Source organism: Bicyclus anynana, chromosome Z (genome assembly GCF_947172395.1).
Source record: "Bicyclus anynana chromosome Z, ilBicAnyn1.1, whole genome shotgun sequence".
Classification (NCBI taxonomy): Eukaryota; Metazoa; Arthropoda; class Insecta; order Lepidoptera; family Nymphalidae; genus Bicyclus; species Bicyclus anynana.
This window is the reverse complement of record NC_069110.1, coordinates 1,936,965-1,949,489: the sequence shown is the minus strand read 5'-3', so window position 1 is coordinate 1,949,489 and position 12,525 is coordinate 1,936,965. Positions and strand designations below refer to the sequence as shown.

The 12,525-nt window shown below is 35.0% G+C and overlaps 1 protein-coding gene and 1 long non-coding RNA gene across 4 annotated transcripts in view; one reads left to right on the top strand and one right to left on the bottom strand.

Annotated features, from left to right (window-relative positions):
• The window catches only part of LOC112045530 (proton-coupled amino acid transporter-like protein pathetic), a 65,342-nt gene that overhangs the window by 24,149 nt on the left and 28,668 nt on the right, over positions 1-12,525 (top strand). The window lies entirely within an intron of this gene.
• Positions 436-2,136, bottom strand: LOC128199753 (uncharacterized). Its single transcript, XR_008252326.1, has 2 exons — positions 1,681-2,136; positions 436-874 (listed from the first exon to the last, which is right to left on the bottom strand). It is a non-coding gene; the product is annotated as an uncharacterized LOC128199753 (long non-coding RNA).

The window sequence follows — 12,525 nt, the reverse complement described above, 5'->3', positions numbered from 1 at the left end:
ACTATATAAGTAATTTGATATTTCATACTTTTGTAATGTGGAATCCTACTTGAAATAAAAAACATATTGTCAGAGGAAATTTGTTTATTTTACTCAAAACCACCTATAATTACCTGAAATAATTACAAGTAGGTACTATTATGCTGTATTTTTTTACAATTTATAGTAAGTGCAGTAAATAAATATAAGTGTAGCTTATCCTTAGGAATAGTGGTAAAATTGCATTTCACAAAGCTTTAGATCACATAATATTATATATGTATTTAGTAGGTAAGCTTGGCCTGGTAATGGGCTGATAATAATGAACCACACACACTTATTGCAATTCTAAAATCAAACCTATATCCTTTTGATACAAAGTTTAATTAATAACAACAATAAATACATAATTTACATATAACTTATTGTTATTATTGTATATTTTTATAGGGCCAGACTTAAATGAAAAATGCAGAAGTAAACATTTAATAATTATCTTTATTAAAGATGTGAATCAATAAATTTTTATTTTCCATCATTCATTCAATTAAGATTTGTATATATTTTCTATTGTTATGGACTTCAGAGTGAGTGACCACCTTACAATACACTGCACTCACTCCTACTACTTTTATATTAAATGCTGCTGACTTTTCAAGGTATGAGGGTCTTCCAATTACTGTGATCTGAAAACTCAGATTTTCAAGGACCAAAGTATTCTCAGTATTCTCAGAGCTCATCACTGCTATTCCCTGCCATGATAGCCGGTTTCTTTAAATCTGTGTATAGGGTCCTCTGGGGTTGTTTATATGTATACCTATGCGTGACATCAATACAGCTTGACTTTTGGCATTTCTGTTATTTCATAGAATGCTTGATGGACTGCACCTACAGTCTGAAAATAAACATTATGTTAGTTACATTTATGTAGGTTATATATTTCCTAAATCAAAACTAGATAGGTATACCTAACATTTATATTTATAGGTTAGATTACAAACAAACAAACTAATTAAATTCTTCATCATGAGTATGTTAAGCATGAGTCTCCTCTCAGAATGAGAGGGATAAGGTCCACCACGCTGGCCCAATGTGAATTGGCAGACTTCACACATGTAGAGACAATGTTTTTCCTTCACAGTATGAGACATGTAATATACATTTAAATTCATAAAATGCACATAACTGAAATGATTTGGAGGTGCATGTTTCAGACAGCATTTGAACCTACACCCTCCGAATAGAAGGCAGAGGTCATATCTACTGGGCTATATGGATTTTGACCTACTCCTAATTTATCTATACTAATATTATAAACAGGAAAAATTTGTTTGTTTGTTTTGAATAGGATCTGTAACTACTGAACTGATTTGAAAGATTCTATCACTGTTGGGGACCTACACCATCATAATCAAAGGCAGAGGTCATACCCACTGGGCTAATTGGTTTTATATCTACTCCTAATTTATCTTTACTAATAATAGAAATAGGAAAGATTTGTTTGTTTGTATGTTTTGAATAGGCTCTGGAACTACTGAACCAATTTAAAAAATTCTTTCACTGTTGGGAAGCTACACTATCCCCGAGCTCTATAGGCTATATTTTATCCCCATATTCTTACGGAAATGGGAACCACACAGGGTGAAACCGCGCGGCGTCTTCATGAACAAAAAATTATTGATAATGAACAAAGGTACGTACCTGATAACATCCCGTTTCATAGAATCGAAGTGCTGCTAGAATGTATAATACTAGCGGTATTGGTATTCCTCTCTTGGTCTTCTGTGTTCATTCTTCATCAAACAGAGGCATATTATGCCTAATATGAGAATCTTTCGTACATTCCATATCGCCATAGTATTATACTGGGTTTACGCAATTGCGAATATATATCTTGGGCACTGATATAACTCGCTTTTTATAACTTCACTTATAACGATCCGAACGTCCACTTTCTAATAAATAAATCACGAATAACAACAAAAAAAAATGCCAGGGGATGGTTTGGCTGACAAATATCGGTAATTCAGCAGTCAGCCGCCAGCTCCTGTCAAATGAGGGGTTTCTTTTGTCTATGAAACGCGTAGGGGTTGAATTCGACACATAGCGGCTGAATAATCCCCTTAGGGGCCCCCTACTACGACTATGAATTCCACCGTTAGAGATTTAACTATGATTTAAGCAAATTTGTTTTACTTCCTCCATATTGCTCAGTTTGGCCGACATAAATATAATTGTGTATCTTCTAACATAGTTTATAAGTTATCTTAATGTAACTAACCAATGGGCCTTTGTTGCCATAAATAAAGAAAGAAATTATAAATTGTTAAATATCCAATTATCTAGCCGTTCGGAAATATTAGCGCAGATTTATTTTGCCAAGGCGTGAAAATGTTCAAAAGTTAATAAATAGATAAAAAAAACGGAAAATATCCACGTTTTAATTAGTTAAATAGGTACAATCTCACCTGATGGTAATTAAGATGCAATCAAATATGGAAGCGGGCTAACTTGTTAGGAGGAGGATGATAACAGTAGAAATCAGTTTACAAGCTTACAGATGACGATGATGATGATGATGATGATGATGATGATGATGATGATAATACAAAGATTAAGAAAAAAATTTGCGACTGCATTTATGAGTACTTATGTAATTTACTTACAAAAGAAGTGCCGCTCCGGTCTATGGTATGCGGCATCTATTTATACTGTGGCAAGCCTGGGTTGATGACCTTAATGTTTGACTAGATTGCCTGCTAACGTTTTTGACAAGCTCTGTGGGCTACGGGGCAGTGATTTGCAATGAGCTGAGGAATAGGTGTCGGGGTTCAACCCTGATTGTATAATTTTAAAAGCGTATACGAACCCAAGGACCGAGAGACGTTGGATTTCTAGAATTGATGGATTTTAAGCATTGATTTAAGATCCAGTAGCAGATGGCAGTGTTATAACTGTAGATGCAAAGTATCCGAATGTCCGATAGACTCGCTCAAAAAACTATAGACATTAACTGCGTTACTAGGTAACTCAGTGTATTTAGGATAAAGTCAACCGAGGTAGTTTGATATTTAGTATTTTTTCCATTGCAATACATTATTTTCTAAAAGCCACCGGGTTCCTAAGTACAGGTCTAGGTAACGGAGATTACGGTCAACTGCTAATGTAGGTAAAGATACAATTTACTTCGTAAGTTAAAAAACAAAAGAGCTGATGCCCGCGACTTCGTCCGCGTGAAAATTGATGTAAACTTTCAACCTCTATTTCACACCCTTCTATTTATATTTTTGCAAGTTTTTTTAAAGTCTAATAAATAGTCCACTAATCATTTTATATTTACCTTGTAAATGTACCTTGAAATCCGCCCGCTAGTCAACTATAATGATGAAAAACTTCTAAATTATATAAAACAAGAACTCGACAATTTTGTATCTGCTCCTCGATACGTGGTCACCCAGGCGACCCGCCGTAAACGTTTTGCTTCCACGTTCCTAATCCAATCAGCTAAAGTGTGGAATGCTTTCCCGCTGTCTGTGTTTCCAGACACTTAGCTATCATTGAAACCCTTTCGAGGCGAGAGGGAATAGGTTTTTATAGGTAAATACGTTCCACCTTAGACTTCATCTTTGTTTTCCATCACGCATGATTGTACTCGTAGTCAAGCGCAAGCCATTTTAAAACGTCAAGTTTGATTATTTTTAAAGACTCTACTACCAGTCGAGTCACGTTTCAAGCAAATGAAATATAATTTAAAATTTAGTAAAATCCCCTATTATGTACAATGTATTTATTAGGAAATACTTTGTTTTTAGCTTACAGATTTATATGTATTATAAAAGAAGAAATGTAAGAGCTTGTTATGAGCTTAATATTGTAAACAGTTCTATAAAATCCTGCTATAAGCTCGAAAACTAGCTCTCATATAAAGAAAACCGCATTCAAATCGGTTCGTCCGTTTAAGCGTTTTTGACGGCCTCCGTGGCGCAGTGGTATGCGCGGTGGATATACAAGAGGCAGGTCCTGGGTTCGATCCCCGGCTGGGCAGATTGAGATTTTCTTAATTTGTCTAGGTCTGGCTGGTGGGAGGCTTCGGCCGTGGCTAGTTACCACCCTACCGGCTAAGACGTACCGCCAAGCGATTTAGCGTTCCGGTATGATGCCGTGTAGAAACCGAAAGGGGTGTGGATTTTCATCCTCCTCCTAACAAGTTAGCCCGCTTCCATCTTAGACTGCATAATCACTTACCATCAGGTGAGATTGTAGTCAAGGGCTAACTTGTAATGAATAAAAAGAATAAAAAGCGTTACGGTGCCACAGATATACAGACAGACCTATAAAAAGGTCAAACTGATAACAACCCTCATTTAGCATAGGGGTTCAAAAACAGCGGTTATTTAAAGGTGTAGGGATAACCTGGTATTTTCGCATCACCAAAGAACTAGAATTAGTTATTTATAGTTTTAGTACAATAAAATTAATTTCAGGGAAACAAAAACAGTTTTATTATAGCAGAAGTTGCCAAAAAGCTATCTATGGCAGTCGTGACCTTTACCTACTTATGATGCGATTGACCCAGTTTAAATTCACGAAATGCGAATTATTTTCAGTTATTTCAGCTACATATGTAAGGACGTTACAATTTTGTATAATAAATTTTCATATTTAGGTACATAACTCATAATAGGCACAGAATAGTACAAACGTCGTCTATTTCAATATTTTCTGCATTATTGGCAGTGGTAGCGTGTTCTGTTTTGGCTAGCTATTTTCTTCCTTTCAACAACTTCTCAGTAGCAGTCCAAAATTAGAAAGTACGTGGTGTTACACCCTCGTTTCTCAGAGCCAGTCAAGATCTGATAGCGATCATTACTTGGTTTAAAATCCATCCATCCATCGGCTGATATGATGATGATGATGAACAGATAATTTAAATTTTGTGTATTTAATTACCACCATAACTTTATTATCATTATGTAAACTAAACAATGACAAATCTGTTATATCACGGTGATTCAAAACGAACAAAAGTTCGCACTAAAAAAATTCGGGCTTCTAGTTTAAAATCGCTTCAATATGCTTACTTCCCTGAAGCACTGACAACATACACTGTTGTAAAACCGAGACCATCTTGGTTGACAGTTGACTTGGTTGAAGTGCAAAAATTATATCAATTAGTGCTTCGGTATTGGGTATTTTCGGCCCCAATTGAAGAACAATTACTTCACTTTGTGGTAAAGTTACGAATCTATGTATTGAATAGATCGATAGATATATTATATATAGACCAATCCAGCACCTTGGGACCCCAATGTTCATCGGCTCTTCGAACAATGTAGCCTACCCATTGCCATAACTTCGCGATGTATCTTCGACTATAGCAGTGTCTTTGGTTTAGCGGATCTCGTCATTTTTGAGTCGATCATGCAGATAAATTCCATGCATATCTCGCTCCATCGCTCACTGAGTGTCTAGTAAGCCCTGTAGCAAGCTTTTGCTCTTAAATAAAGTTTAGATTAGAACGTACTGTGGAAAATCACAAAGGCTACTTTTTATTTCAATGTTCCCAAAGTAGATACCAATTTCAGTAATATTGATTTTAGTGTTATCTGTCTATGGTTTTGGGGAATAGTTAATAAAACACGGCTTAGCTATAAAGCAATTAGCGTTATCATTTATCAGCTTGCAAACTTTATCAGTGTGTTCTTGATTCATCTTGAAAGTAAATATAGTATGATAACGTTGAGTGACTAATGATATTGATAGTGGCATCATGCGCTTGCGTAGAGTACGAAAATTTTAGTCTCCGATACTCCTGAACGCATCGATATAAATCGTTAGATGGGCCTCTCCATATTAAAGAACACACAATGTTATGTCATTACTCAAAAACGTGCACGCACATCTTAATTTAGTATGCAACAAGCGCATGCTGTAACTAAAAAAAAATTATACAGTATTTTTCTTGTTTAGTCCCATAATTATGCCTTCGTGATCATTTCGGAAGTGCAAAAACACAACCCGCAACACGAATATAATGAGAAACTTGTTACTTTCCACTCGTAAGTAAGTATTTGCGAAATCAATGACAATTCCACGACGCTTCGGGGCCCATCTAATGATCTACGTTCGATGCATGGACGTATTTTAATGCAGTTTTCATGGATGAAATAACTTAATAGCACGTACGTAACGTTAATAAATATTATTGTAGGTAAACTTTACAAATTATCATCATCATGAACAACCCATATTCGCCTCACTGCTGAGCACGAGTCTGCTCTCAGAATCTATAATAGTAATTTATGAAATAAACGATTTGTATTGAGTTTGGTTTTTTTTTCCAAACCGCTTGTAATGTAATCGTTTATAAGGTTTGAATCTTTTCCAAAAATACATTTACAAATTTCCGATAAATACAGTAAGGAAATAAAACGGTAAATGAAGCAGCGTTTCAACCAAGTTTTACGTCCTTTATCAACTTTACGACTTGATGGCGATGGCGCAGACAAAAGGAAATACAGACAGATGACAGGAATAACTTTGATACAAAACAATAAATATCAAATATATAATCGCTTCAGAAAACAATCAGTAATGATCTCTGTAAATAGAATAATAATAGGTGCATACCTTCCCTATCTATGGATAATCTTTATTAAAAGGGCGTATACTTAAGTTTACTTTAGTACTTATTTTTAATACCTAGTAAACGCGACAGTCGTTGTACTGTCCTGACCGTCAATTATTTTAACTTTGACGTATGTTAGCTACCTACTATAATTAACAACCGCATTTTCCGTATTTCGTAAATCCCATTGTTAACAAAAATCATAATGTCAACCGAGCAAAGTCATCTGCCTACCATGATATCTACGAAGGGTTGTCATTAGGAACAAGATGACATTTTTACCTAAATATCAAATTTCATTAGTTAGGAACTCTTAATTAAATCGTGAATACGAAATCACGTGACTTACGAATTACTAACAAAAGCTTAAGTCCACTAATATCCGTCAAAGTTAGGGAATTGGCCTGCTGAACGTTCAGTCAGAATTGGGATACCGTTAATCAAAACCAAGCCAGCCATCGAAGGTTCCATACAAATTTTATGAGATGTCGATTTTTCTTCATTATTTTCAATTAAGTAGAACTTCATAGTGTTATCGCTTCAAATATAGATATGAATCGCCAAATGGCGTTTTATACTATAAACAAAATCGTAAACTTACTATAAAAAAATATTCAAATAAAATAATTGACAATTGCACATTAATATAACAATGTTGAAAAATTTAAATTTTCCTCTATATATAGAAACATGTTAATATGCCCCTCTTCCAGACATTGCGAGACGTTGACATCTTTAGCTATCTATGATTTTATGATGATCTTTGACTGGCTATGGCGAACGAATGAAAATCGTGGCGTCCACTGTGAAAATGTCCATAAAATATAATGTCCTAGCCCTTTACGATATTGTTAATGGCAGTTGGCACTCATATATCAAAATATAAATATAGATACTGTTGAAGTGGATGGAAATTTTCATATCAGTGACTATATTGGGTAAATGTGTTTACCCAACGTACCTAGTTTCGCCGATGCTAAATGATTTTGAAGTATGTGAAAATAGGTATTTTATAATCTATACATACTTGTACAGATTATGTATAGATATTATCTATACATACCTGTATAATGTATATTATAATTTAATATGTTTTTAAAAAATATTTTTGTCTCTCCATGTTCGCAATAAACTCGAAAACTACAGAACGGATCTGCATTCGGTTTTCACCAATATATGTATAGATAACTTCAAGAGGAAGGTTTAAGTATTTTTGTCAGTATTATGTGTAAATTGGTTAAAATACGACGATAATTCGTTGAGAGTTGGAAAATTTCAAATCAATAAAGCATAACAATATAATGCATGGTGTGATATATAAGTCATCAACCCATATTCGGCTCACTGCTGAGCTCGAGTCTCCTCTCAGAATGAGAGGGGTTAGGCCAATAGTCCACCACGCTGGCCCAATGCGGATTGGCAGACTTCACACACGCAGAGAATTAAGATAATTCTCTGGTATGCAGGTTTCCTCACGATGTTTTCCTTCACCGATTGGTGTGATACTCCACTTTTAAATAAAGGATCCACGCAGGCGAAGTAGCGTAGGTATAATAAAAATTACCCAAAATTATACGCAAACTAAAAGTAAGTTTTTTACTATTGTCATAAGTTTTATTGGGCTGGCAAGGTTTAATTCTAATCAGATTTTTTTTACATCATTAATTTTCAATTTCTGAACGTGAAAATAATTAAAATAGACGGCTAAAATATGCACTTTGAGGATAAGTAGTGAAAACACCAGCTTCGCAACTTCGGGACACTAGTAAGAAGTTTAATTTCTTGTACAGAAGAGTATATATTAACAGTTGCCTAGTGGGAGTTTTCAATATTTTCATACTGTGAACAGTTGTTGCAGTAGTGCCACTATATGGCGCTGTTTCAATTCCATAGAAATTCTCGTTTACGTTAACGCGTAACAGTATCAAACTGCCACTAGGCCCTCAGTAAAAGTGTCAATAGAGATACTCGTAATTATTTGTTTGTTAGTTTTTTTCTTTTAGTGAATAGCCCAACTAGTAGGTCTAATTTCGTTTGCCTTTAATAGTAAAGGTTGACAAAACAAGCATTTCGCTCACCAAGTTTTACTTGGATGAACTTCGAGTACCTATATTTAGATTATCATAAGATTAGAGGGCAATCAAGCGTTAAGTGCTTTTAAAAGCAAATCATAATTTTAAAAGAACTGGTGTTTCAATCAACTCAAAACAAATTCAACCTTCATTTCACAGAATGTAGTCGTTCTCGTGTGTCACACGAACAATACACCATCGGAACAATATCCACTGAGAATACATCAATTTCTCATTCACAATGCATCGTATTTATAAACTTAACTCGACTCTACCCAACAGTCGTACATACTCGTCAGCCGATGCAAACCGCCGCGAACCGGTTGTAAGAGTTTAGTAGAAAGCAAGTTAAAACACAATGAAATTCCGAGCCTGGCGATACCATCACCGTCTGAATTGAACTGAATGGCAAACGACCTAAAGCGCCGGCTTTAGCGTTTTCTGTTCTGTGTGTTATGAGCCGCGATAACCCAGGATATAACCTCTGCCTTAAATTCGGAGGGCGTAGTTTTGAATCCGATCCGGGACATGTATCTCCAACTTTTCACGTATCTCAAAACGGTGAAGGACAAACATCGTGAGGAAACCTTTATACCTGAGAATTTTCTTAATTCTCTACGAGTGTGAAGTCTGCAATCCGCATTGGGCTTGCGTGGTGGACTATTGGCCTAACTTCTTTTCATTGTGAGATCATACTCGTGCTCAACATTGAGCTGAATATGGGTTAATGATTTTGATGATCTGTGTGAAAGACATCGTCTTTGCTATTTTAACTTGGGAAAAAAAAATACTCAGTTGTACTCGTAAGTACCAAGTATACCTATAGCGTACAAATTAGATTACATTAAAATATTAATTTGTATTATAAAATACCGTGATAGCCCAGTGGACCTCTGTCTTCGATTTCGAGTGCGTAGGTTCGAATCCGGTCCGGGGCATGCATCTCCAACTTTTTTGTTGTGTATATTTTAAGAAATTAAATATCACGTGTCTCAAACAGTGGAGGAAAACATCGTGAGGAAACCTGCATACCAGAGAATTTTCTTAATTCTCTAAGTGTGTGAAGTCTGCCAATCCGAATTGGGGCAGCGTGGTGGCCTAACTCCTCCCATTCTGAGAGGAGACTCGTGCTCAGTGAGCCGAATACGGGTTGATATTATTATTATAAAATACGTCTAAAACGTTGGAGTATTCCCGGTACATATATACATTACACACCTAAAAATATATTATATCTATATAAATAAAAATTATATTAACAATGCCTTGGTGTGGCCTCATTTTACTAGGATCACTTGATGTTTAACCCTAATGATACGTAAATAGTCCACGACGTATACACAAATATTATATCTATACATGTATGTGTATACCTATATAGTTAACAGACAATTCTATTGTGTTCGTGATGAATGATCGTTTCAGCATTTGGCTTCAACACAAAGGATATAAAACATAGATGGTATAATTTTGCTTCTTATTACATCATTTCGATTATTTCCACCTAAGTACATTACTATAATTATATATCAGTATATTGTATAATACCGAGAAACTGCGCAGCACATCATTATATTTTTTTTTGTCTAAAATATAATTATAGTCAAATAAGCAAAGTCTGTTTGTAAGAATGTTAGAAACTCAAAAACTACCGACTTCTGAGGGACTTTTTTCATGAAAGGACTTTATGTGTCACTACGCTACCTGCTGGGCAGTGTAAATAGAATCTGTGGGTGTCTGCCATATGACATTACATACAGTTACTTCGATTTTATTTAAATGTATTGATGCTTCGCGTCTTCATTATGTAAAAGATAATTCCGTATTCGAGCTATGAATTCCATTAATACGTGACGATAGAAAAGCGTTAGGGCATGCCAGAAGAGCTCGTACGGTTTGCACTTACCCTTGTGTAGGCGCACCAATTGTCTGTATTTATTGTAATCAAAGAGGCCAAGGCCAACAGTGTTGTCGGTAAGGCAGACGCCGTATCCCAAATACCGCCTTTCACATTCGCTTGATGATCGCTAACAATGCAACGCGAACGTATAACTCGTGCGCATTAACTTGGCTACCAAACACAAACACAGTACAAACATCATTCGAGCCAGGTGTCAAGTTAATCCGCACGAGCTGTAAAAATGCGAGTACCGTCTACATATAGAAAATCTTTTAAGAACTCGGTCTACATTATTTTAATTAGATTAATAATTTAAGAAGAGGAAGGAAGATAAGGCTGTGGACGGAATGGGGATGAAGACTAGGTTTGAATATATTGATTTTTATCATACATTCGGGTATATAAGGTCAATGTTAACTAATTTATTCATAAAAAGCAAAGATTCCCTGGATAATAAATAAGATTATGAATTGCAAAATAAATAAGATTATAAAATTTCTAAATCTATTAAAAAATCTTTTATCGTAATTCGATGAAAATTCATACAGTTTTAGCTTCCGTGCATTAAATGTGACATTTTTGTATAAGTGAACTATAAACATAAACGCACAATTAACAAAGATATTAGTAATTTTATTTGAACGCCCATACAAATCTAATGATCTTTATGTACCTACGACGTCATTAAATCGTAACATTTTGTATCGGGCGTTTTTCAGGGATCCGCGGCAGCGCCGCAAATCTGACCCTTTAAATCCCTGTAGCTCCGAAAGTAATGATCGCAGATACCCTGTTACTTTTACAAAATTGCTCTTAATTTATATACAATTTAAAAAAACCGTCATCATCCCTATTAGACCGGCTTTCGGCACATAGAAAATAAAATAATTTGTAAATAATTATTAGATAGCGGACGCCCGCGACTTCGTACATGAGAAAATTGTATATTTGCATTGTACGTGACCATTTCTGAGAAGATTAAATGGATATTGCATGTCTTCGAGGAATATTTATGTAGATCTTAAAAGAGTTATATTTTACCACGCGTGTTTTTGTTTATATATATCAAAGGAAGGCTTTTGATGGAAGCTCCAAAGCCGTCTCACCTTTACGACTCTTTGAACAATGAAAACATTGATACAATGAATTTACTTATAAGAGAAATATCATTTTTCATAGCTTAATGTGCCCAAATTTAATTAATGAACCGTTACAATATCCAAATTAGTATCATCTAATAAATAATAATATCAGTTTTAGACTGGTTTAATTTCAGTTTTATTGAAAGTTGCATAATCAAGGTTGTATAAAAAACGCACGACTTCAAAAACACAGTATATTTCCAAAAAAAATTAGCAACTATGAATTCTAATTATTTTTGGTGAATTGATTTATTATTAAATAAAGAATTTTCCGTCATTTATTTTTTTCTGTTACGTGCTGGGCACAAAATGGTCGGTCTCCTTTGAAAAATTATATTCCTAAAACCTTCCACAGGAATCACTATTGGTGAAAATATAATGAAAATCCCTTCTGAATTCGCGGCGGTAGAGTCCGTTTTACAACATATAATATATTGAATTAAGTTATTGGATATTATATTAGTATAATAATAATAATATATTGTAAGTTTGGGTTAAAGTTTAATAACTAATTAGTCACGTAAATAGGTAATAGGTAACAGAGAGAGAGAAAAAAAAACATACAGCCGAACGTAGAACCTCCTCCTTTTTTAAAATCGGTTAAAAAAGAAAAGTAATTACACCCTCTTTTGTATAAGGAGCTTAAAAAGTAAGAGTATCTACGCGCATTATCTTCGATTGCGTAGGTAGTCTGTGCTCCCGGGTGACCCTGTTCCCATACGTCGGCGCCAGCGGAGGGGGGCGGCCAGACGATTGCGTCACGGGAAAAGTGTCTCCAATTCATACAGCTACTTGTTTTTGTGA